At 35.0% G+C, this 23,327-nt stretch overlaps 1 protein-coding gene across 6 annotated transcripts in view; it reads right to left on the reverse strand.

Moving 5' to 3' along the window:
• The window catches only part of FOXP2 (forkhead box P2), a 407,335-nt gene that overhangs the window by 219,677 nt on the left and 164,331 nt on the right, over positions 1-23,327 (reverse strand). Inside the window, exon 4 of one of the 6 annotated variants that reach the window (XM_050324238.1) lies at positions 2,487-2,526. The exons of the other annotated variants lie outside the window; for them this stretch is intronic. The gene's annotated coding sequence lies outside the window, so the exon portion shown is untranslated. The remainder of the gene's footprint in view (positions 1-2,486; positions 2,527-23,327) is intronic. 6 annotated transcript variants of the gene reach the window in all.

Below are 23,327 nucleotides of genomic sequence, written 5' to 3' on the forward strand. Positions count from 1 at the left end.
AGTCTACCTGGTCCCCTGCTTTTCTGCAAAGAGGAAACAGAAACTTGAATCCTGAATACCACCTGCCTCCCTGACTGCTTTTCCCTGTGAGTGTTTTGGGAATGTTACTGGTGTTTTCCACAGAGTTCAACAGAAATGCACAGGGAAACACTACATATCCCCTTGGGGATTAGAGAGAAGGGATAGATACATCTTGAAGCAAGATGTTCCAGTATACTCAGAACTGATACATGGAATGTAAGGCTGGATAAGTCTGATGTATGTATTCTGAAGGAATGTTATTCTCAAAAAAATCCTATGTGCTTGGTTTACAGTTATTGTTAGAATATTGATACATGCCACTGCATAACATCCCACAAATATTCATACAATATTTTAATTAGACCCTTTAGCTGAATATTATATGACATTCAAGCTCAGTGTCATATAATAGAAGGTAGAGATAGGAAAAATTTCACCAGTCCATCGATCCAGTTGATGCTACTCAAAAGCCAATATGCTCTTTCAAAAAATCATGTATCAAATATTGTAACTACTATTGTACTTTGTCAAAAGTGCTTTGGTGATGAAAGAATAAATGCACTGATATTAAGACTGGAAAATAATTTTCAAAACCACCTGCCTGTCCAACAATATCCAACTACTTTAACCAAGTCATGAGAGCGACGGCTCCCCTTCAGAGGTGTAGTGGGTCTTTTGTGGCTGGGCTTTGGTAGCGGGGAGGGGGCTACAGGGGAGGCTTCTGTTAGAAGCTGCTAGAAGCTTCTCCTGTCCTGTGGAGCCAATGCCAGCCAGCTCCAGGATGGGCTTCCTGTCGCTGGCCAAGGCTGAACCAATCAGGAGTGATAGTAATGCCTCTGTGATAACATATTTAAGAACAGAAGGTTGTTGTGCAGAAAGAACTCCAGCCAGGGAAGAGAGAAGTGAGAACACAGGAACACAACAGAGACATCAAGGTCAGTGCAGAAGGAGGGGCAGGAGGTTCTCCAGGCCCCTGCAGCCCGTGGTGCAGACCATGGTGGGGCAGCTGTGGCCCTGCAGGCCATGGAGGACCATCGGGGTGCACAGACCCCCTGCAACCCATGGAGGAGCCCATGCTGGAGCAGGTGGATGCAGGAAGGAGGCTGTGACCCCGTGGAAGGCCCAAGATGGAGCAGGGTCCTGCTGGAGACTTGCAGCCCAAGGAGAGGGAAGCCCACGCTGGAGCAGGTTTCTTTAAAAATCTATGCATCTTTAAATAAGCCAATAAGTAATGTTTTCAACAAAGTTGTGAAAAAGCAAGAATTAACATGCAACTGATCTAATTGAATCCAGCATCTAGCATCTTAACGTGTACCTCTGAGAAAGCAATCTGAATGGCATTTGGCCCATCTTGAAGGGCAATGGGGTATCCAGTTGATTAAAACAAACATTTCCTCTCTCTGACCAAATTAATTGTTATTAACTGTTATATTGGTAAATGCCCTCTTTGCTAACACAGATTGATGGATAGCCTTTTCTTCTTTTGAAACAATTTATAAGCTTCTGATATAAACTTATATACAAATGAACCTAGTACCTGTATTAGTGGTCACAGTTCCTAGATATGTCACCAGAATATATTCCTTTAATAGGTAATTTATTAACTGAATATATTAACTGGAATTCCTTTTTTGAGGGGGAGGCTATACTAAGAAACTATACTAAGTATCATCAATCTGCTACCAACTGTGGAACAACCCCTGCATAAAACCAGATTCAAAGATTCCATACAGTGTTGATTATAAATTACAAAATTACTTATACCTGAATGCAAACACTGTGCCAGGTGCTTTTCAAACAGGGGAGAAGTGATGTGGCTAGCATGTGATTCCACCTAAATGAAGTCACTTTTCTTAATTTGCAAAGTGGTAATAATGGAACCTGCCTTCTTTAGAAATTACATGAACAAAAGTGTGAAACCACCATTCTAGAACACTGTATTACTATCATAGCCCCAAAATTATTCTTGCCTAATGCTAAAATCTGAAGAGGATATATACTAAAAGATGAAAATAAAGCATTATCTTAAAATGGATTGGCAAATGTGGTAGCTATGTACTAGGAGTCGTACTCCTTTTTCCTTTCACTCTTCCTACCATTATTTATTTGCTTCTTGTATAGATTCTAAAATAACTTAAACTGCTTACAATCCAATTTTTTGTAATAGGAAGAGGCAAATAAAATCTTACAAAGTCAAAAAGGAGAAGGAAACATCACTTTTTCTTACTGTATATGGCAATGTGTTGAAGCTGGCCACTGAGATTAAGAACACACATGATCATCTCAATTCCTTTAAAATAGGAGAGAAAGGTCAGGAACTTATCTGAGAAAAAGTCTAGATGAGGTGATATAGAAGCTTTCTTTATATGCTTTAAAGAACTTCATCAGAAAGTGGTATTTGACCCTACCAAAGGTAAGTAGAGTCCAGGGATTGTCTTTAAAACTTAGTATTTCTCAGCACTTACCTAAAAATTCAATCTGAGATTGCACCACTTTTCATTACAACTATAACAAAAAAAAAAAGACAGTGTAAGGTTCCTTAACATTTCCTTACTTTACCACAAAAAAAATTGATACCTGAGTTGAATCTTTTTGATCTATTTTTCATAGATATACCTTAGTCTTCCATCATGGAGAAACATCTCTAATGGGTTATGACAGTTTTGACATAACTAATTTAGATTTAAAATACTCTTATATGCCACGGGAAAAAACCCTGTCTGCAGTATTTGGACTTCGTATTTCCAAAGAGAAGTAAAGACGCAGAATTTAGCTTCACATTAAAGCATTCAAATTTACTTGCTAACATGTATGTTCAGTTTCTAATAATTTATTACAGTCAAGAAAAATCCAGTCTGAACAGTCCATGGAGCCTAGAAAGAAATGAAACTGCCCATTCACAAGGGTTCTTAGTCAACTAAATGTAAAATGTTATTATTTCAGATGACCTAGGATATCACACCCAATGTTTAGCTGTCAGTCCAGGAGGACGGAGGTCTCCCATTAGATCTGCTCATCTACTGTGGACATCTCAGATATTTAAAGGCATCTCTAGTGACACTAGAAATGTTTGTTTAGGTAAATAAATCCCATTCTAGACACCTTTTTAGGGGCAAGCAAAATCACTCACTCAGTTGTCTGCACTGATTTAAGTAGGAGCTCCATTCACTACAAAGTGAAACTTTGCCACCTACATCAAGCACAGACACCTATGACTGGGCATGTATATTCAGGTACTTCAGTCTGAGTGCTGAACCTTATTCAAGATGCATTCAGGTTTGTCAGCTAGACAACACCACTAAAAAAGTATTAAAATTGTATGCATTGAAAATAGAAACTGCTCTATATATGTCTGCCATAGCCCCATATGGAAGCTGCTCAAATGAACCTTTGTTGGAGAAAAGTGACATCCGCCTTGAACTTGAGTTTCATCTTGAAAACTTTACCTAAAAGTGGCAGTGACTGAAGACAATCAGATTTCAGCAATGTCATGTTTTCTGAGCAATGTTATATAATGGCAGGGCGAGCTGTAGAGATTTTTCATTTAACAGGGATTTTTTAGACACCCATTTTTAACTAAAGCTTCTCTATTGTTGGTACTGTATGTCTTTGCTACTACAAGTAGTGTTTGACAACTCTAAGGGGCTCGCTAGCACCGATGCAGGACTGAAGAAAAGAGAGAGGTCTCTTTCTGCCTGAGTTATAACATCTCTCACCCTAAGGAAAACCTATGAGGTAACGTGTTTTCTTATCTTCCATGATTCTATTATTATCAGAAAAGAATATTATAAAAAAGAAAAATAAGAGGGAAAGCATCTTATCTTTATCCAGATCAGGAAAAGCAGTTGGACTGATATTACAAAACAGAGGAGGGGAAGAGAAATGCTATACCACCATTGGTTCAGAGATGCTGTTGGAATAACAACTACTGTTTTTGGGGCTTGTCCCCCTGGAACAAATACTGACAGGATTCACGGGCAGGGACCTTAAGAGTTAGTGCACTCTTGGCCAATCCATGAGAAAGTAAGGGAGGACACTGATTCCTCATCTGAACTTCAGGAAGCGGGAAACAGAAGAGCAAATAGCGTATTTGCAAGAGACTCCAAAAGAAGTGTGGGTGCATAGGGAAATAGGTATTACTCCTCCAATACAAGGACACTCTCTGTAGAGCGCATCAGACAAAAAATTTTCCTTGTACATCTCCATCTCGTGGGGTTTTTTCCCACACCACTCAAATCCTCAGGTTTCCTTACGTACATTAACATCTGTCAGCATGACTGTCTTCCCTCAGCACTTCAGAGCTTGTTTTGCCATAGGTTCTAAGTCTGTACATCAGTGGGAAATTAAAAACACAAGAACCATTCTCACACCTACCACAGAGTGACCACTACCAACTCCTAATAATATCAATGTGTAAGAAAACATTTATTCAAGCACATCTTCTACACTGGTATATTCAAACTCATTGTTACAGTTCAGCCCCATGTTAGGTTTCCTAATTAGCAATGGGTTTGGTTTCTTCTTTCCTCTCTGGATAATAACTTAAGAAGTCTTTTCACTTTTTCACAAATTTTTGAGGGTATTTATCTTGCATAGATACTCTACAAAAAGAGCATTCACCTATTCAAATATTTTTCATAATTTTTCAACTTACTAAAGAAATCAACACTAAATCTACTGTCATCTTTCAGCTACTCTGGAAAGCAGACATGCTATGCTCTTTTACATATATACTTTTTTATTGTGTGTGTGTTTTTGTGGTTTTTTTTCCCCGCCAAAGCAGCTGGTAGAATTCTTCACAAACCAGTGAAGCATATGGGAAATTGGGAATACCAGATATGACAGGAACAACCATAACTCAATTCCTGTCAGCAGTGTTCATAGGGACAGAAGCTCTTCTCCCAGTCAGAAAAAATAAAGCTAGTGCATATCTGGAGGAGAAAAAAGCCTCCAGAAAAATACGTAGTGCTCTGCAACACAGAACAATGCATATCCTTTATTCACAGAAGATTAGCACAAAATAAAATACAAAATGCTACCTTTTGTAATTACATTGAACCCAATGAGTCAATATTAAGGATTTGAGTAAAAGTAGCCACAAATACCTTGTAAGCTATACACATACTGCAGAATACTCAGAGATTACTTACCTCATAAAATTCAAAAGCAGGTAGAAACTCAAGGTGGTGATTAAACTGATTTTACAATTGATTTTGTTCTTTTTCTTAGGAGATGACAGTGATGTTAGAAATCTTGGATTAAAATGCATGATTTAGGATCTCAGGAGAATGAAGTCAATAGGACAGCATCATGGGAAAAACTGGCAAAAGGGCAATAATGCTGGTCAGTGTTACAGTGCTCTGGGTTTTCAGAGAAACCTACTGTCTACAGGAGGGACTTTGAGTATTATACTGGATAATAAGGAGGAGGGGAAGAAATCCGAGCAGGCTGAAAGGGGCACATAATTAACATCTATTTCATATGACTGCACTCGCCAACAGTGGCCACACATCACTTACTCCCAGATATGTCTTTGCAGCAATTACCATTTGTTCCTTTTCACTTTGAAAGGTGTTTCCAGAACCTGAACTATGCTGACAAGTTCTAGCATAATCCCTCGCTTATCAATGTTTGGAGCAACTTCAGTACATCTAAGACTGGATCCAAATGCTCAGTCACTGGTTACCTGTCTTGAAAGAGATACTATCCAACATCAACCACTTAGAACAGAAACTAAAGATCTTTCTAGACAGAACACAAAAAATTAAGAGCGTGTAACGCTTGTAAGTTTGGTCAGTGCTAACCACATATTAGAATAAAAACTTCAAAACATCTGGAACTATCGAGTCAAAATAAAGCAAAGGAAGATAAAGGCAGAAAAGCAGTCCTTATGCACTCATATACTGGTTACAACTTTAAAAAAAAAAAAAAAAGAAAAAAGAAAAGAAAACCAAATAAATCCCAAGTGAAGAAAAGGAGAGTCTTAAGAGGCCACAAGTTGTTGGTTTTTTTTTTAGAAACATGTTGAGAGTTAACAATATTTTAGTCATGCTACAGCATCTAGGCTATTCTCCTTCAAAATTGTCCAGTGTAAGAGACACAGGGATAGCTTGAAGGTAAGCAGACTGATCAGAGGCTGAGAGCCATGACTGATGTCCCCCTTGAAAAACTGACATTCAGAGGACAGCTCAAAATCTCTTCTTCCATGCAGGTTAGGGTGAGCACTAAATGCTTTATTTATCTCCTCTATCCCAAATAAAATTTGAGATTATACCTGTGAAACAGGACACATTTAAAAAGGTAAGGTGGGTAAGTTGATTAGCTAATTAACCAAGCTCTTATATACAACCCATAGGGAGCATCTCAAATGCATAGGACATTTTTTGTTATTAAAAAAAAATAGGACAAGGAAGATTTATCATTAAAATATATTTCACTAATTATACCACCTGGAGTTCCTTCCACAAAACAAACTTTTAATTAGAAAATCTGGGTTTGTAGAAAATGTTTGGTAGAAAAGTTTGATTGTTTATTAAAAGTAGAATGGAAAGTTCCTTGCATGCTAAGGGCATATCTGTACCTCTTCAGAGAGTGTACTTTGTCTATTTAAAGGACTCAGAAATCTCTTCAGAAAGTATTGACATTTATTTTTTGTATTCTTTTTAGGAACAGAAGAAATTTGTTTTTTCATGGTGGAAGTGCTTTGCTAATTTGTAAACATACAAATTATTTCTCTTAAGGTAAGTAGTAAAACCTGATGAGACGTTTAACATGAGCCAACTTAGAAACTGAGAACTCAGGTCCCATATGGGCCCTTTGTATCACCCAAGTCTCCCAAAGTAGGTGTTTTCTTCCCAGAAGGATCAATCGCCTCATTCTCCATGGCTGGAGAAACTCAGCTCACACACTGCATTGTTCTATGTATTGCAAAAAACAGCCTCGCCTTGCACTGGAGCTGTAGCTGTCATGTATAAAATCACTTAAATTGCTTGTAGTGTCTCAAGGAAAAGCAGCAAAGTACTGCTTTTAAGACACGCTGCAGAAAACTGCACAGACACATGGGAGCATTTTTGATGCCCATCTTCATGCTCTTAAAATAACACTTCATTTATTTCTTTTATTGCATTAATATCCTTTTCAAAATAATATTAGTTGGTGTTTTTTTTCCTGAATAGGTTTTTTTCCCTGAATATTTGTCTTAAGAAAGGAGTTATGCGAAAGTCACTGGAGAGGCAGGGGAAAGCTGCGTAACTCTCTATATGCAATATCAAAGGGACAAATCCCTATTTCACATATTCCCTAGCTTAGTCCACATATAAGGGAAGAGCCATAAGGTCCCATCACTGGGGCTCACACAAGTGAACAGCAGTCCTCCAAAACCAGGAATGATCAAGGAAAGAACAATGACCTGCATTTATTGCTGGCTAGTGTTCCCAGTTGAGTTAAAAAAGTTGTGGCCTAATTAAACTGAGCACTTCACATCTTGTTTTTCTTCTTGCATGGTCGGGACAATTAAGCATCCTTTGATGTAGAGTGCTCTGAGGAAATCTCCCAATTACTTTATGAACAATTTTGTCATAAAGCCTGAGAGAATTTATTGAAACCACCTACAGTGGAATGAGGCCGAAACCAATCAACACTGGATGACCAGACATAGTGCTAAGAACTTGAAGCTAGAGGTCAGTAAGACCACAAGCAAAACATAATACAGAGAAATTTAAACTCTGAAAGTGCTAGTTGGGTACAGTGAGCTGAACAAAATTCTGTGAAATTACTCAGATTAACTCCTTGAACAGAAAGTGCTGACAATCACTGGTTTTCTGTGTACTGGGGGTTGTAGTATCCCGTGACAGCATTCCAACTGAAAACTAAATTAATAGTACATGTATGCTTTTTACCAAAACTAAGGAAAGATACCACTAATTTCTCATATTAATAATTTGAAATAGTAGTTTGTTATCCTAAAGTCAAAATGTTATGGACATAGAATAGTAAGGATTATCTACCCCTTCAAACCTCCTGTTATCATAGGCAATCATGCTATATATTTTCATCTATGAACTGATCCATTTCCACCTTAAAACTAGTCAGGTTAACACATGCGTCTGAAAAACTAAAAATACAGGAGAAATAGTCTTAAAAAGTTGTATGTATAAGTATTGCAAGTAGATATATTTAAATCTTAAACTGTATATTAATTATTTTAAGTATCATATACTCTATTAATTGGTATACGCAATTCATCTGAGGTCAAATGGACCATAAATATGACTTTTTTAAAAATAATTTTTAGATAGCAGTAATAGGGAAATAGTAATTAAAAAATAAACAACCTCAGTTATAATGCCTTCCAGCTTTAGGACAAGTATCACTTTCATGTTGTGCTAATGTCTAAAAACTGTTAGGTCCACCCTATTGCGTCCACTCAGTGTCCACTTTGGAGACAAAAAAGTACCCAAAACCTAAAGAGAACAACTATGCAATTGGAATACTAAAAATACACTTTCTCTTTAGCATAAGGAAAGTATAGTATTTTCAATTCTCATCTTTAATTACTTATTTTGTGCTTGGGGTAAAATTTGTTTTGTGAAATTTGACTGTCCATATAACTCAGCTCTTTGACACTGAGTCTTTATAATTAAAATGTGAATTAAGTTTTAAAGATAGTGTTCTTACTCCCTTTACTAACACAAACTGGGCAGAAAATATATAAATAATAATAAACCCGCATAAAATCCCCTTCAAGGCAATTAATCATTAGTACAAATTAGCTCTAAAATGCATCGCAGGCAAGTAAAAAAAGCTTCAATTATTTTTGCCTTACAGTACAATAATGGGTCTTAACTAGGGAAAAAAGATACAGTAATTTAGTAATGTTAAGATCCACCCACTGGAAAACACCACTTCTGCTGATGAAATATTTTAAGACATATATTCCATTCAAACCCCCAAACAAATAGCAGACTGTACTTCAAATGCATTACAAGACTATTAGGTAATCTTTTTCTTTGTTTAGATTCAGTAGGGTTCAGTGACAAACATTCATCTTTTCTTTCTATAAAAGTTCCTGTTCTTTTGCTTAGTTAAGAATTGCCTTAGTTTTTAGTAGTAATTCACAGTTTACTTCACCATTGATTAGCCTCACACAATAAACTTCCAAAAAATTGTAAAAATTATCATTTAACTATTTTAAAATTATGAATTATTTGTCCTATGTTTAGATCACAGCGGAAAGAGCAGTTATATCCGTAGGTAGGCTAATAGAATCAGACACAAAGCTTCTGAAATAAACCAATACCAGCTGCTCCCATGCCTCATTACTCAGCAGTAGCTGCTAGCCTGAAATATTGTACATTGCAGAATTGTAGGCTTTCAAAAGCCACACAGACTTTTGAGAAGACTTAGCAGTACAAAACAGACAGACACTTCTCTCAGACAGGAAAAAAAAAAAGAAAAAGAGAAGTCCTGTACTTCAGGGTATGTGTGCAACTATTTTCCATTATAAGGCACACATATTTTCCACCACCATGTATTTTACTTATTTTAACAGGTGAAAGCAATTAGACTTTAAAAATATTACACTGTCAATGTTCCCACTTCTAAAAGAATAACTTAAAAATTCTAAAACTAATGAAATATCTTTTTGATTAGTAACACATACTTCGTGGTTATAGAAGATACTGAAGTAGGAATGTATCATAATCAGTGTCTAACCATTTAGCTCACTAAGACAGGACATAGTAATGGGAAAAAAAAATTGACTCCAGATATACCACGCAGCCAAAAATGCTGTGCCCAGGTAGCATTCTGTATGGCTATAAACACACTGTTCAAAAACAGAACTTCTAAAAAATAATCACTTTCCAAAATCCTTATTAAATTAGTTGAGCTTGCTGTCCTGTGCAAAAATTAGATCGGAACAGCTAAAACTCTCAATAAAAGGTACTGTCAGACCCTCATCATTTCTAACAGTCATTAAGAAAGCCTAAAGAGATTCAGCTTCTTGAAACACAGAAGTAATTTTAATGTAAAAGTTTACACAATTAAAATTATAGAGGTTTAATTTCCAACAAGCCCCAAAGAATTCAATCTTCCATGGCTCTCAGGACTCATCTTCAACACAGAGGGTTAGTGTTAAACATTTATGTAATACATTTGGTATTAGAATTAAAAACTTGAGTATGTTTGAAAGAACATTTATATTCTAACAGGAATCAATTGTATACTTCTAATTTGCCTACTAGGAAGATAACATTTTGATACACACAAATTAATTAGTCAGAAAAATTCAGGCAGACTTCTGCTTTATTGAAAAAAATATTCAACATGGAGTTCTGTAGATACTCTGGATTATCATTTAGAGGCAGTATGTCACAATATAATTTTTAATTCTAAAATACTAAAATAATAAAAAGCAATATCTGTGCTGGTATATGTTCCAGAACAGCATTGTATTTTTATATCAATCATTAGGTGTTTGTTTCTAATATTTTATGTATCTGAAACTGTCATCTGCATAATAAAATAAATTCAACTCACCATTTTCAGCCTAATAAGTGCTACTGAGTATTATTTGCCTTACTCTCAAGTGGAAAATTATGGAAATGATTACATGAGATCTAAAACATAAGCAGGCACTTGCAGGAAGCATGTTAGGTAGGGCAATACCTTGTAAGTTCATCAGATAAATTGTTACATGTTTGGAGATCTTCTAGCCTTTTCAATGGGATAATATGGTCACAATTATACCTTAGAAGACTATTCATCCGATTTTAAATCACTTTAATTTAAAAATTCACTCATAAATAAATCACAGAAAACCAAGTACAAAACCCTGAATATTTAATTTAAAATATAATATTCAGCTACTTTGAAAAAAATAACCATTTTTTGGGTAAAATGAGGCCTCTAGTTCTTCTGTATTTGTCAGATTTTAAATAAATTGTACTCAATATCCTAGATTGCCTTTGACAAATAAAAAATACCTATGAAAATTACCATGAAATAATAGAGGAAAAAAATCTCTTGGGTCAGAGAGGTGGAGCAACATCCAAACAGTGGAAATTTGGACCAAAAGCAATCAGGTATAATTTGCTTCACCTCTAGCAGAATTACAGCATAGCCAAGCTAAGGAGCCTGGCAATAAATCAGTTTAGAATTCAACATTTACAGTGATATCCCTCATACTAATGACACATCCACATCTGAAGGCCATAAATTCCTTACCAAGTCAACATAGAGAATGAGAGAGAGTAATTTTTTTTTTTGTGTACTGTGCCATGGCACTTAAAAACAGCTGAAAGTATAACTACATTTCCAAAACATAAAGTTAACTAACAAAACCTCTGTTATTGTCAACAGAAGTTTGGTTAAATCATGTCTTTTTCTGTCATTGCTTCACTTAATCTCAGAGGTCCCAGTCCTATTCGTACTTTTAGGGAAATCTGTAGACTACGGATCAGAAAAGACAGCATATAAAAGCTGAATGTGTTCATTAAAACAGTGTGAACACTTCATATTTCATTTCTAATCAGGTAACAAAGCTCCATTAGTAATGCTACAAGTGCAGTTTCTGAGCTATACACCAACCAGATCCCTAAAGTCAAAGTTTTTAGCAAAAATGGGGTACTGGATTTGCACGGCAAGGTTTTGGTAGCATGGAGAGCTACAGGGGTGGCTTCTGTGAGAAAATGCTAGAAGCTGTCCCTTCATCTAATGGAACCAAAACAGCTGGCTCCAGGATGGACCTGCCACTGGGCAAGGCCAAGCCCATCAGTAATAGTGGTACCACCTCTGGGATAACAGATTTAAGAAAGGGAAAAGGTTACTGCACAACAGAAATGGCAGCCAGAGAGACGAGTGAGAATATGTGAGAGGACCAACTGTGCAGGCACCCAGATCAGTGAAGAAGGAGGGGGAGGAGGTGCTAAAGGAGTCAAAGCAGAGTTTCCCCTGCAGCCTGTGGAGGACTCCATGCTGGAGCAGGTGGATGCCTGAAGAAGGCTGTGACTCCATGGGAAGCCCATGCTAGAGCAGGCTCATGGAAGGACCTGTGGTCCCGTGGAAAGAGGAGCCCACGCTGTAGCAGGTTTTCTGTTAGGACTTGTAATCCCTTGAGGGATGAATGCTGAAGTAGTCTATTCCTGAGGGATTACACCCCATGGAAGAGACCTGAGCTGGAGTAGTTCGTGAGAAAATGCAGCCCATGCAAAAGACTCAACACTGGAGAAGTTTGTGGAGGACTGTCTCCCACGGGATGGATCCCACTCTGGAGCATGGGAAGAGCATGAGCAGTCCTCCCCCTGAGGAGGAAGAAGTGGCAGAGAAAATGTGTGATGAACTGACCGCAACCCCCATTCCTCATCCCTCCTTTGTTGGAGGGAAAGAGGTAGAGAATTTGGAAATACAGTTAAGACCAGGAAGAAGTAGAGGTGGATGGAAGGTGTTTTAAGATTAAGGTTGTTAGGGTTTTTTTTTCATTATCCTACCCTGATTCAGATTGGAAATAAACTAAATTATTTTGCCTATTTTACCTATGACAGTAATTCGTGAGTGATCTCTCCCTGCCTTTATCCCAAACCTTGAGTCTTTATCTCTGCCCTGTCCAGCTGAGAAGAATGATGGAGTGGCTTTGATGGGCAACTCGTGTCCAGCCAGTGTCAACACATCACAGAAAGGCATACAAATAAGAGGAAAACCAAGAAGTGTTAATAAAAATACACAACCATTAGGGCTTAAGAAAATAACGACCAACTCTTAAAATGTATTTGGGAAAGAATAAGCATTTAGCAAATCTCAATTTGGGGAAAAGGAAGATGATTCATTAAAATCCAGAGAGATCATTTATACCTCAAAAGTATTAAAGCCAGTGGAGAGTAATTACAGCAAAAGAAATTCACTGAAACATTAATGCAGGATTTTAACAAATCTTGGAATACTCTACAAGATCAAGAGAATTACAAAAACTCACTGCGGTGTTTGTGTTTATGAAGATCAAACCTGAGAAACTACAAGTAGACTGACATCTTATAAATTCTAGAAAGGTTGAGCAGTAAACAATTAAGAAATTATAGCATAATTCATTTACTTGTAAGCCTTTTCAACTAAACTCGATAACATTTTTTATGCTACAACAAGTTTGGCTAATAACATTAACTTGCATTGTCATAGTACACTTAGATTGCTATAAGATTTGATCTTGCATTGATTTTCAAGCACCATACAAAATCAATACTCTACATTACATGGATTAAAACTGTTTAAATACGCAGATCTTGAAAATTCCAAGTGGAAAATTGTCAGACAATGTAAGTTCTCTGAAGAACTTTTATTGTCCCAAATTTATTACTTCCATTGTAAATCAGAGATTAATTTTTTTCAGATGACCTCAGCCTTGATACAATGGAAAATATCAATCAAACAGATGGGCCCATCTTTCTCAGTATAACTCATCTGAACCTCACACAGCTAAAATGTACCTCTCAAATAGAAATATTAGAACTATATTCCAGTTCATTTATATAACTAAGGGTTAAGAGATAACTTGCTAACCAACTATAAGTATCTATAAGGCTTGAGATACTTTAGAGTAGACAGCCGTTTAATTTAGCAGAAAGAATTATTTTGGAATCCAATGATAGAAAGGTATGGAAGATTATCTGCATATCCAAATCTTTACATCTTTCATATTTTTCTAAAAGAGATCTCACATTTCAAGTGGAAATTACAGTATTAAGGAATATACAAAGTCGTTCAGGAGGTTCTGAGATCCACCCACACTCTGCAATGAGCCCAAGTAAATTAGGAGGACTAGGTTACCTGTCTTTTCATACAGCAACCCACCAAAAGCAAGAGAGAAAAGCAAAATCTTGACGCACATGTGCCAGAAGTTAATAATGTAAACAAAAGTTTATAGCTACTTAATAATCCTATCTTCTGGTTTTCTCCACAAGATGTAGTGCTAAGAGTGAATCTACAACTGGAAAGTTTGACAGTAATCAAATCTGGATTGTATTACTAGCTTCCCTACACCTAAGAATACAGGTTTTTTACTTCAGCGAAGTACTTTAGAGCAGTAGCCTTAAGAGGATTGGACTGCCCCATTAATTACAACCCAGCTGTACCTTAAGGACACTGGCTGGCTAGTTGCATTACACAGGCTCGGAAAGGCAATACAGGTTATGACGGATTTTTACACACATACTTACTACAACTTCAGAAGCAACTATATTTTACAAAGATAATTTTTATGAAGATGGAAAGGAAAACTTGTTTTAATGTGTTCAGACGAAAGAATGGAGAAATGGTAAGAAAATCAAGAGACACAAGACTGAGTCTCCTTTCAGCAACAGAGGATTTTAATCTCCAACATTTACCAGAATATGCTAGGGATATATATCTGTAGAAACAGACAGACAGATCTGTCTGAGAACTAAAAAGGAAAACTGCATTTGTTATTTATCTGATTGACTTTCTAAGAGTGATACAGAAAGTGCTAGATTTTTTGTGATGAAATAACCAAGCTTTTCTGTGGGCAGTCAAAATTAGCCAAGCTCTGGTTTCTCCAGAAGCAGTTTACAGAAAATTTCTGATGCAATCTATATTGCTTCTTCTCCCTTTTTGCTCCAACTAATTCAAGTTCTAGCCCTCTTCCCTAATTCCTTCTCTTTTCCTATCTTACCTATTCCATTTTATCTAGTCCCAGCTCTCTTGTACCTCTACTAACTCCCATCTGGCCGAGAGCCAGTAGATGCTCTGAATACTTCTACCTAGACATGCTCTTTGCTGCTGAGTACCCACCAAACAACTATGGGATTAAAAGAGCAGTTTATAATAGTTATTAAGCAAATATTCAGCCTGGGTGTCATATTGACATATTGGTTAGCACAACAATCTAAAAATATCTTTGTTCTTTTTCCTGCTGGAGATCAGTTGGTTTAGTAGTCTGGTACAAAGGCTTTTCAATTCATGAAATATTTGATTCCAAACACCTCAGTCTGATCACAAACACACAAAATCTTGGTTTAGACTCTACCAAACACTCCTATCACAACTGTGATAAAATTTGGCAATTCAGTGCCACGTCCCACAACCTGGAATCTCTTCAGGAATTACAAAAAAACAGTTAGCTAATAGATTTGTGGTAGATGTTGATTAGGATAGCCAGATTTTAAAATGAATAAACATAAACACATTCCTCACTCATACATTCACTGACCAAGCCTTCTTTTTTCTTTTCTACCAAGCAAAATCTGTACTTCATATTCCTTTTAAAAATCTATTTTTGAAATCCACCTCTTTAGGAAGTCTTTTCATGTTTTACCCGACTTTACCTCATGTTTGTATTACCCTGCAAAAAATTACAGTGCTGCATTTTCTTCTGCTGCTTTAAGTAAGGATTCAAAAGAGAACTCAAACATTAAAGGGTAACTGATTCTGCCAGATCCGGGAAGAAAATAGTTTTGCAGGTAAAGGACATGGGTTCTGGGGGCTTCCAGAGCACGAAGAAAGGTTTCACTTTCAGCTGATGAGGAGGTCGTAAGTGATGGCACAAATCGCCAAAACAGTGAGTGAAATCTTGTACCAACAAGTGTTTATCGTTGTTGGGTTGTGGAGGTGGGTGGGTGTTTACAGCACTTAACTCATAAAGTTTTGTTAAGGGGCAGAAACTTTCTAAAAACATGCATTTGTGTTCTTGGGAAGCACTGTGGTATTCCTTGGAGCTTGAAGAGAGACTTCTACAAGAATACTTCTTATTTATCTTTAAGATAAATAGTATCAAGTACACGTGTAGGTCCAGCCTCACTTGCACTAGTTTTATTTGAGCTTCTCCTCTTCCAATAAAGCTTTAGTGTATTCCACTAAAACTTTTATGTATGTTTAAAACATCAGAGTTTTAAAGGTTAATATTATGTTTTAATTCAACTCTGTGAGTACACTTATATGCTGGTATTACAAATAAACTCTTTCTAGGTCATCCAGAAATACACCATATAGAAAATTAGATCGTAAGTTCACTTTACAGTGGATAGGCAGATATATATTGATAGAACTATGTAAGAAAACTGTTAAATTCTTGCACATTTACAGATTAATACTTGTGACTTTTAAAAAACTAGTTTGAAGAGAAGTTGAATAATGCCAAATTAACCACATGAAATTGGTATCCGCAATTATTGTAGAATGCATTTTAAATACTCAAGAACTCTCTCTTTTTTTCTGAAAAGAATGCATTCCTCACTGCTTATACTATGTTCACATGAGATGAACATATAGCAAATCCATGTAAGAATAAAGAACACCTCTCTACACATCTCTAGGGTTTTCAAATCTCTTTTTATTAATAAAAGGTTTAAAAAATGTGTTAGAGGTTTACAGAAACCATTCAGAATGGAAACTCTAGAGCTCTCAAAAGGGAAATGCATCTGTATTCATCTCTAACTGTATACATTTATATGTATATAAATAAGAATATAATCCACACTGATTAACAATCTAACAATGACAACAACAAGAATAATGTATTTTACTAAATTCATACTTGAAATTTAAAAAGGAAGCATTTAAATACATATAAAATTTCATTGAAAGTAAAATAGCCTATTTTTAAGTATGGACGCACTATATGACATTTACATATATTTAACAAAAGCAGTATTAAAAATAAAGTTTTAAACAAATAAAATCATCAATCCATTGGAAATCACCAAATGATAGTGCTATTCAGGCTTTCAAACCAGGAACCTTTCAGGAAAAGCAAAATACTTTCCCCATTTCATTTCATACTAGTTTGGATCCTTACTAAGTCAATTGGTTCATATGAATAGACTAAGCAAAAAAGCTGAGAATGGTGAGACTAGAGGAGGTCTATTTTTTTCCAAAATACTGCCAGAAGCATATCCACATCAGTTTAAACTAATCAGTCTAAACAACAAATAATATATAATATTGTTCATTAAATACTAGTTTTAAAAGCAAGTAATTTTTGTAATAGATTTGTAATTGATTTTTTTACATATCTAGTAAAAACGACAGAGTTTTTAAAAAAATAATTTTAAATTACTTTCCTTGCATTTCTAATCCTTCTCCAATCTTCCTTTGAATTATCAAAGTAAAGGTCAAAATAAAGGACAACTTATAAGTGCTATAAAGAGTTTGGTTTTTAAAAAGCAACATCACTTCTAAGAAAACAACTGAAGAATGAATACTGAGATGGTTAACAGTAAGTTATAAACTGAACTGGATCGTGATTTATTAACGCAAAACCATTTGTTCTCATTTTCTCTTAAAAAAAACATAACACTTGTAAATGTATTGGGGCAGTACCATTTTCAAGAAGTGACTCAGAATTCTAATTAAGTAACATCTCAATAAACATCCAGGCATTATGCAGAAATATTACCAAGTTCAAACTTGGTATTCCCACTCCATTAAGAGAAGTTCACATTTCCCATTGTCACTGATCCCCTGTCTGCCATACAGGTCCTACCAGAAGTTACATCATGTTGTAATGATAAAACTAAAAATGCAACTGCAAATGTTTCTGAAACTGGAAGAAAAAAATCTTAGAGTGGATAAAATTCAGGCACAAAGTTAAGCATTATCTTGATCCAGCTGTAAGTAATGTCTTCCAGAACTTTTTCCTTTGATTTTAAGACAAAAAGAATAAAGTATATAGTCTATGTTTGTTATTGTATCGTTTGTTCATATTGTATCTATGTTTGTTACGTATTGTTGCTCTTAAGCAACGATCCTGTGTTCCCAATATTTTACGTATTCCAGCAAATCACAAAACAGATATTCTTTCACATTCCCTGTCACGCCACAATTCCATTCAGTCTCTACTCTGAAATATTCTGATTTGGACAATATTGTTATGGATTTTCCCTGCTGAAGTTCCATGGTTAGTATTGAATCATTACAAAAATTATTAATTATGAACACCACAGTATTACATCAATGGGATTCCTAATAAATAATTTGAAAAAATTACTGTCACTCACTCTAAGCATGGTATTAATTATCAGAAATCACATACTTGTAATTCCTAAATTACAAGACTGAATTTGGCTCAGAATATACCTTTTGTAGATGATACATTTTATGGACTGATAGTTGCACTTACATTCTTTGCCAATAGCATTGTTATTGTATTTTTGCCTGTTAAGTAAAAACTTTCCATTGAAAGGGTTTTTTTTATTTTGTTTTCTTTATTCTCTTCCTCAATCAGGCTTAAATTACCAATCAGTAAAAAATATGCCTTTGCGACAAGATAAAATTTGTTAAAATCTTTTGATTATCTTTAACTACAATGTGAAAAGAATACAACATTCAGATTTCTGCAGTATGTAATTTGGCATTGTTTAAGATGAATGTACACTTTGAAAAACAAAGCTATTTTCAATGCAATTCACCAGCATGACATTGAAAAAGGAATTTGCATTTAATAGTAATTTTGAATTTCCTTTCTAAAAAAAAAAAAAAGTAGCAATATACACTTTCTTCCTGTCAACCTGAAAGTAAAGCATTTGTTTCAAAGTTGTGCTATTTCTACTTTCTAGGTTATTCTAAAAAGTAGATATTCATAAAGGCTTGCATTTATTTTAAATTCACACACTGGAATTAAAAAGTACTATTTGTTCTTATTTTGTAAATAACTTGTGAAAACATGTAAGAAAAAATAGTAAAAGAATCTGTAAGGCATTTTCAAACAAAAATCACTCATTAACTTCTAAGCATACTGTAAGCATCCATGGGAAACATTCATTCCAAAGGCTAAAAGAAATGAACATTTTTTCAGTCGAATGGTATACTATACAAATTTGAATATAGTCATCCTTTGAAATCACATGTGAGCTTTAATCAATATGTAATTTAAAATTAAACAATTTTTTATTTATTTACAAGCATAACAAATATGATTAACCTAGTATTTCAGATGCAAATTAGCTCAATTAAGGTACCCCACCTCTATGCCACTATGGAACACTTTTCCATTCTGATTTTTAATTGGATATGAAACATACCCCTAACACAGAAGTAAACATCTAAAGCTAAATTATTTGAGCACCTATATGTTACTTTTAAAACAATTATGCAAGTATAATGTTTTGTGTAGATGGACTATATACCGAGTTAAACAAGTTTCTAAATCAAATCAAAACACACCAACAAAATACCATATAAGTTCAAGGAAGTTGCAAGAGAAAAGTGATTAATTAAGAAAAAATTCCTTACAGTAATTCTGTTCTCTGTGCTTTAGGGGCTGACAATTAACAGTCCAGACACAATGTAGGCAGCCTTTTCGTAATTCAGCTCAAAGAGCTGTAAACTCTTACATCCAGAGACATCAAAAGCAGTTTACACATTTGTCTCAGGCTGAGATGTCTCAGGCTGAGTCACCTTCCATTGACTATAACAAGTGTCTAGATGATGTTATCAGATCTAGATGTCTATGCTGTGGGCATCTGTAGTTATGTTTTGTAAAGTCAGTTTCTGATACCTGTTTCTAACAAATTTTCCTCCTGAAATGCATTTGGATATTTGACCTAGTATCTTATTCTTCATGAGATTTTTGTTATTTATTTTTTAGTAACCTATTCCTTGTTCATTTGTTTAACTGTCCCTTGTACATTAAAGTTTAACAGGTATATAAAAGTAGTTTTTCTCCCTACCTTTATCTGTCTAAATAGAAAGAATAAATCAAAATAGTCATGTATGACTTTTGCAGAGTTCAAAAATTAAAATAAATCCTGTTCACCCCTAAATATGGTGTGTACCAATTAATTTATCTTTTTCAGGATTGTGAAAGAAAAGAAATACAACATTTGAGGTTCCAGGAAAACATTTCTAATTGAGTTCAAACACAATATTTATTTTAATTATGTCAGCAAAATAACTGATTTCAGTTCAACTGGAACATTATAAAATTTTAGGTCATCCATGATGGCTAAGAATTTTGTGTGAAACAAGCTCCAACTCCATTTAAAAAAGCTATATTTTTCCAAGCATCATTTTCTATAAATATATGTATCAACTTCACGTAATACCATATTATCAGAAAAGTTAGCTCTTATAAAAGAAAAACCCATGCAAATGTGAAAATCTACACAATGTTGATTAAATTCTAAAAAAAAAAAAAAAATAAAATAAATATTTTGGAGTCTTTTATCTGAATTAGGAATACTCCACCACATCACAGTTGCTAAATAATAAATAAAGTGTAAGATAGGTTAAAACAAAGACATTTAAATGTAGCTATCTGCATGAAACTGTCCCTATTCAAGAGGGGTAAATAGATATGAATGATCAGTTACAGTCAAGCAAGCCTCTATTCAATTCAAATTAGGGGAGGCAAGAGAGCATCCCAGCTTAGTCTAAATTAAATGTCTGTTGAATAATCAGTTGTAGCACTGATCTGAATGATATTTTCAAAAAGCACTAAACAGCAACTTTTACCAACGCAAAAAGAAATTGGTCTTCAACAGGACAAAGGAGAAGATACTGGCATAGAGAAATAGTGGCATAAAAGACGGAAGATAAGTAAAGTTGAGTAAAATTAAGTTGAATTAATTATTTATGATTTAAAACAGGGCTCAGTGTCAGAAATTGCAGAACTTAATAAGCCTGAGTTACTGAAAAACTAAATAATGAACAGTATTCAAAAGAAATAAACATTAAGTTGATGTATGTTGTTGTAAAAAACTATCCCAACTTTATCTACATGATGACAAGACATGGATAACCACTAACCATTAAGGAATCAGGTCTTGGGTTACAAATGAGTAGAACAAAACCCAATTTAATAAAACTGTGATCAAAAAAGTAAATCTATTATTATCAAATATCAGAAAACAGATCAAAAGAAGAGAACAGAAATCATTAATACACCTATTATTTAGCATTCAAAAATAAGTGTAGTAAAAAAACACTTTATTTTAAAAAAGACAAAAGCATAGAATTACTATTCATAGTTCAATTACTCAATTTTTAATTAATATTATAAGAAAAGCTGAAAAAATAATTAATTATACCAATTCAAAATTTCAGCACAAACACTTTGCTGTGGGTACCATATATCTTTTACAAAAGTTTTATTTCAATATTTTATTTTTCCATGTAAATTCTAAAGACTAGGTAAATTCAAAATTCTGTATTTTATCAGTTCTCTTAGCACACAACAGAATAAAACTTCAGAATTTTTTTTGACTCTGTAGAAATCCAATCTGGGGCAAAAATTATGTTGGAGTAGTAGTATAGATTTAAGTAATTAACAAAGTAATCCTGAGCTGCAAAGTTCACAATACAGTCAGATTTCAGCAAGGTAAGAATAATAAGTCACTTTTAATACCATTTATAATTACACTTTTATTACAAACACCTTGTTTTAGGTTTCTACATCTCACAAACTTTGATGGCTTTGAAACCTGATCAATGACCTTAAACCTCCTTAAACCAGCCTCTGTCACAAGCAAGAAAAATTTTAATTTTATAACAACCAGGGTGCCTCTTTGAGGATTAGCCCAGCCTCTCTCTTGTAAACTGACTCACCACTGGTCAGATGGGAGGAAGCGTTCCCATTTAGCAGTGAAGATTCAGAGACATGGGACAAGCAGATTACCCCAAGATATGACAGTGAAGGGATTAAAACTCATCCTTCAATGATTTCAGTGGCAAAAGGCTGAAATCAATTTCAACAGCCAGACCATTTCACCCATTCATGTACAGAAACTGATTTTACTTTTCATAGCATAACTTTGGTGATGTTACTTAGAACTTTATTTGAAATCTCACAATGTTTGGTGTTTTTCTTAAAGCTTCAAGTGTTGGTATCCAGAAATTTTACAAGAATTGCCTTTTTTTTTTAATATAAATTTACAGTTCTCAGTGGTACAAAGTGAAAGACCAAAACATGAAAGGTTCAGGGTCCAAAAATCAGATAAAAAGAATAAAAAATTTAAACCCTTCAAAATACAAAAAACGAAGCCAAATATCAAAATTTGAGGTGGACGACTTGCGATTTCATGAAACTAATTAAATATAACAAAAATTTTTAACTGTCACCAGAAGAGATAAAAAATTTCTTTTCTGTTTTCTTTCTTTCCCTGTTGGCAATATTTATGGCTATAATACTCATATAGGTACTCTTACATCTGATCCTCATTATGAGTGTAATCAATTCTCAGTCATGGTTTTCATAACCACACTCTGAATAGCAGCTCCATCACTAGCATTTAAATGGAATTCAACAGCGATTCAGGGAAACCTGTTGTTTAGGCTTATTGTCAACAAAAAAAGCACTTTCCCTGTGATGGCAGAACCTATACATAGAGCTGGAAGGATGAGTCACAGTGAACAAAGCATACCACAAATTTAGCACTACTTTCTGTTTATGCTTTATTCACAGAAATTAATGCAATTTACAAAACTCTTCAGTTTTTGAACTTATCTGTACAAATAAAATTCAGATTAGGACTCAGTCATGTGCTGGTTGCTATTATTTTTGCTATTTGGAACTTTTATATTGGTTCAAGATATAACTCATGAAATTTACTGTGTGACTTGACTGAATGACCCAGGCAGCAGAAGTTGGGGAGGGCTGTGTGCTTGCCATCAAGAGGTTGCAGTTTTCTGGGAGTGTTGGTTTCTCTGTTTCTTTCAGAGAAGGGTTCAAAATGCCTCTCAAAATTGCTGACACTTGTGCTTATGAGCAAAGACGTGCTTTTTCATTAGAAACATTCAAATGCTTCTTAACTTTCCCCCTTTTGGAATCTCAGGCATATCTGAAAACACACACTGCTCAGGTTAAGCTGAAACTAACCACGATGCTAACCTCATATGTAATGTGAAATAGTAATACAGTCACTACCACCTGATCAATTCCTAACCAGAATACTGATGTTTATTCTTGTTATGGCTTTATGCAAAAGATTTATTTGTCCTGATTTTCAAGAAGGCCAAGAAAGAAGACCCTAGAAACTGCAGGCCTGTCAGTCTCACTTCAGTGCCTTGTAAAGTTACAGAGAAGATTATTCTGAGAGGTATTGAAAAATACCTGAAGGACAACATGCTCATCAGTCACAGCCAATGCAGCTTCATGAGAGGAAAGTCAATTATCAAACCTGATTTCCTTTTATGACAAGGAAACCCATCTAGTTGACCAAGGGAAGCCAGTTGATGTAATCTTTTGGATTTCTGCACAGCTTTCAATACTGTCTCTCACAGGATCCTTCTGAACAAACTGTCCAGCACACAGCTGGATAAACACATCATGTGCTGGGTGAGCAATGGGCTCACAGGTCAAGCAC

The sequence above is a fragment of the Myiozetetes cayanensis genome, unplaced genomic scaffold (genome assembly GCF_022539395.1).
Source record: "Myiozetetes cayanensis isolate MyiCay16 unplaced genomic scaffold, myiCay2020 scf3, whole genome shotgun sequence".
NCBI classification, from domain to species: Eukaryota; Metazoa; Chordata; class Aves; order Passeriformes; family Tyrannidae; genus Myiozetetes; species Myiozetetes cayanensis.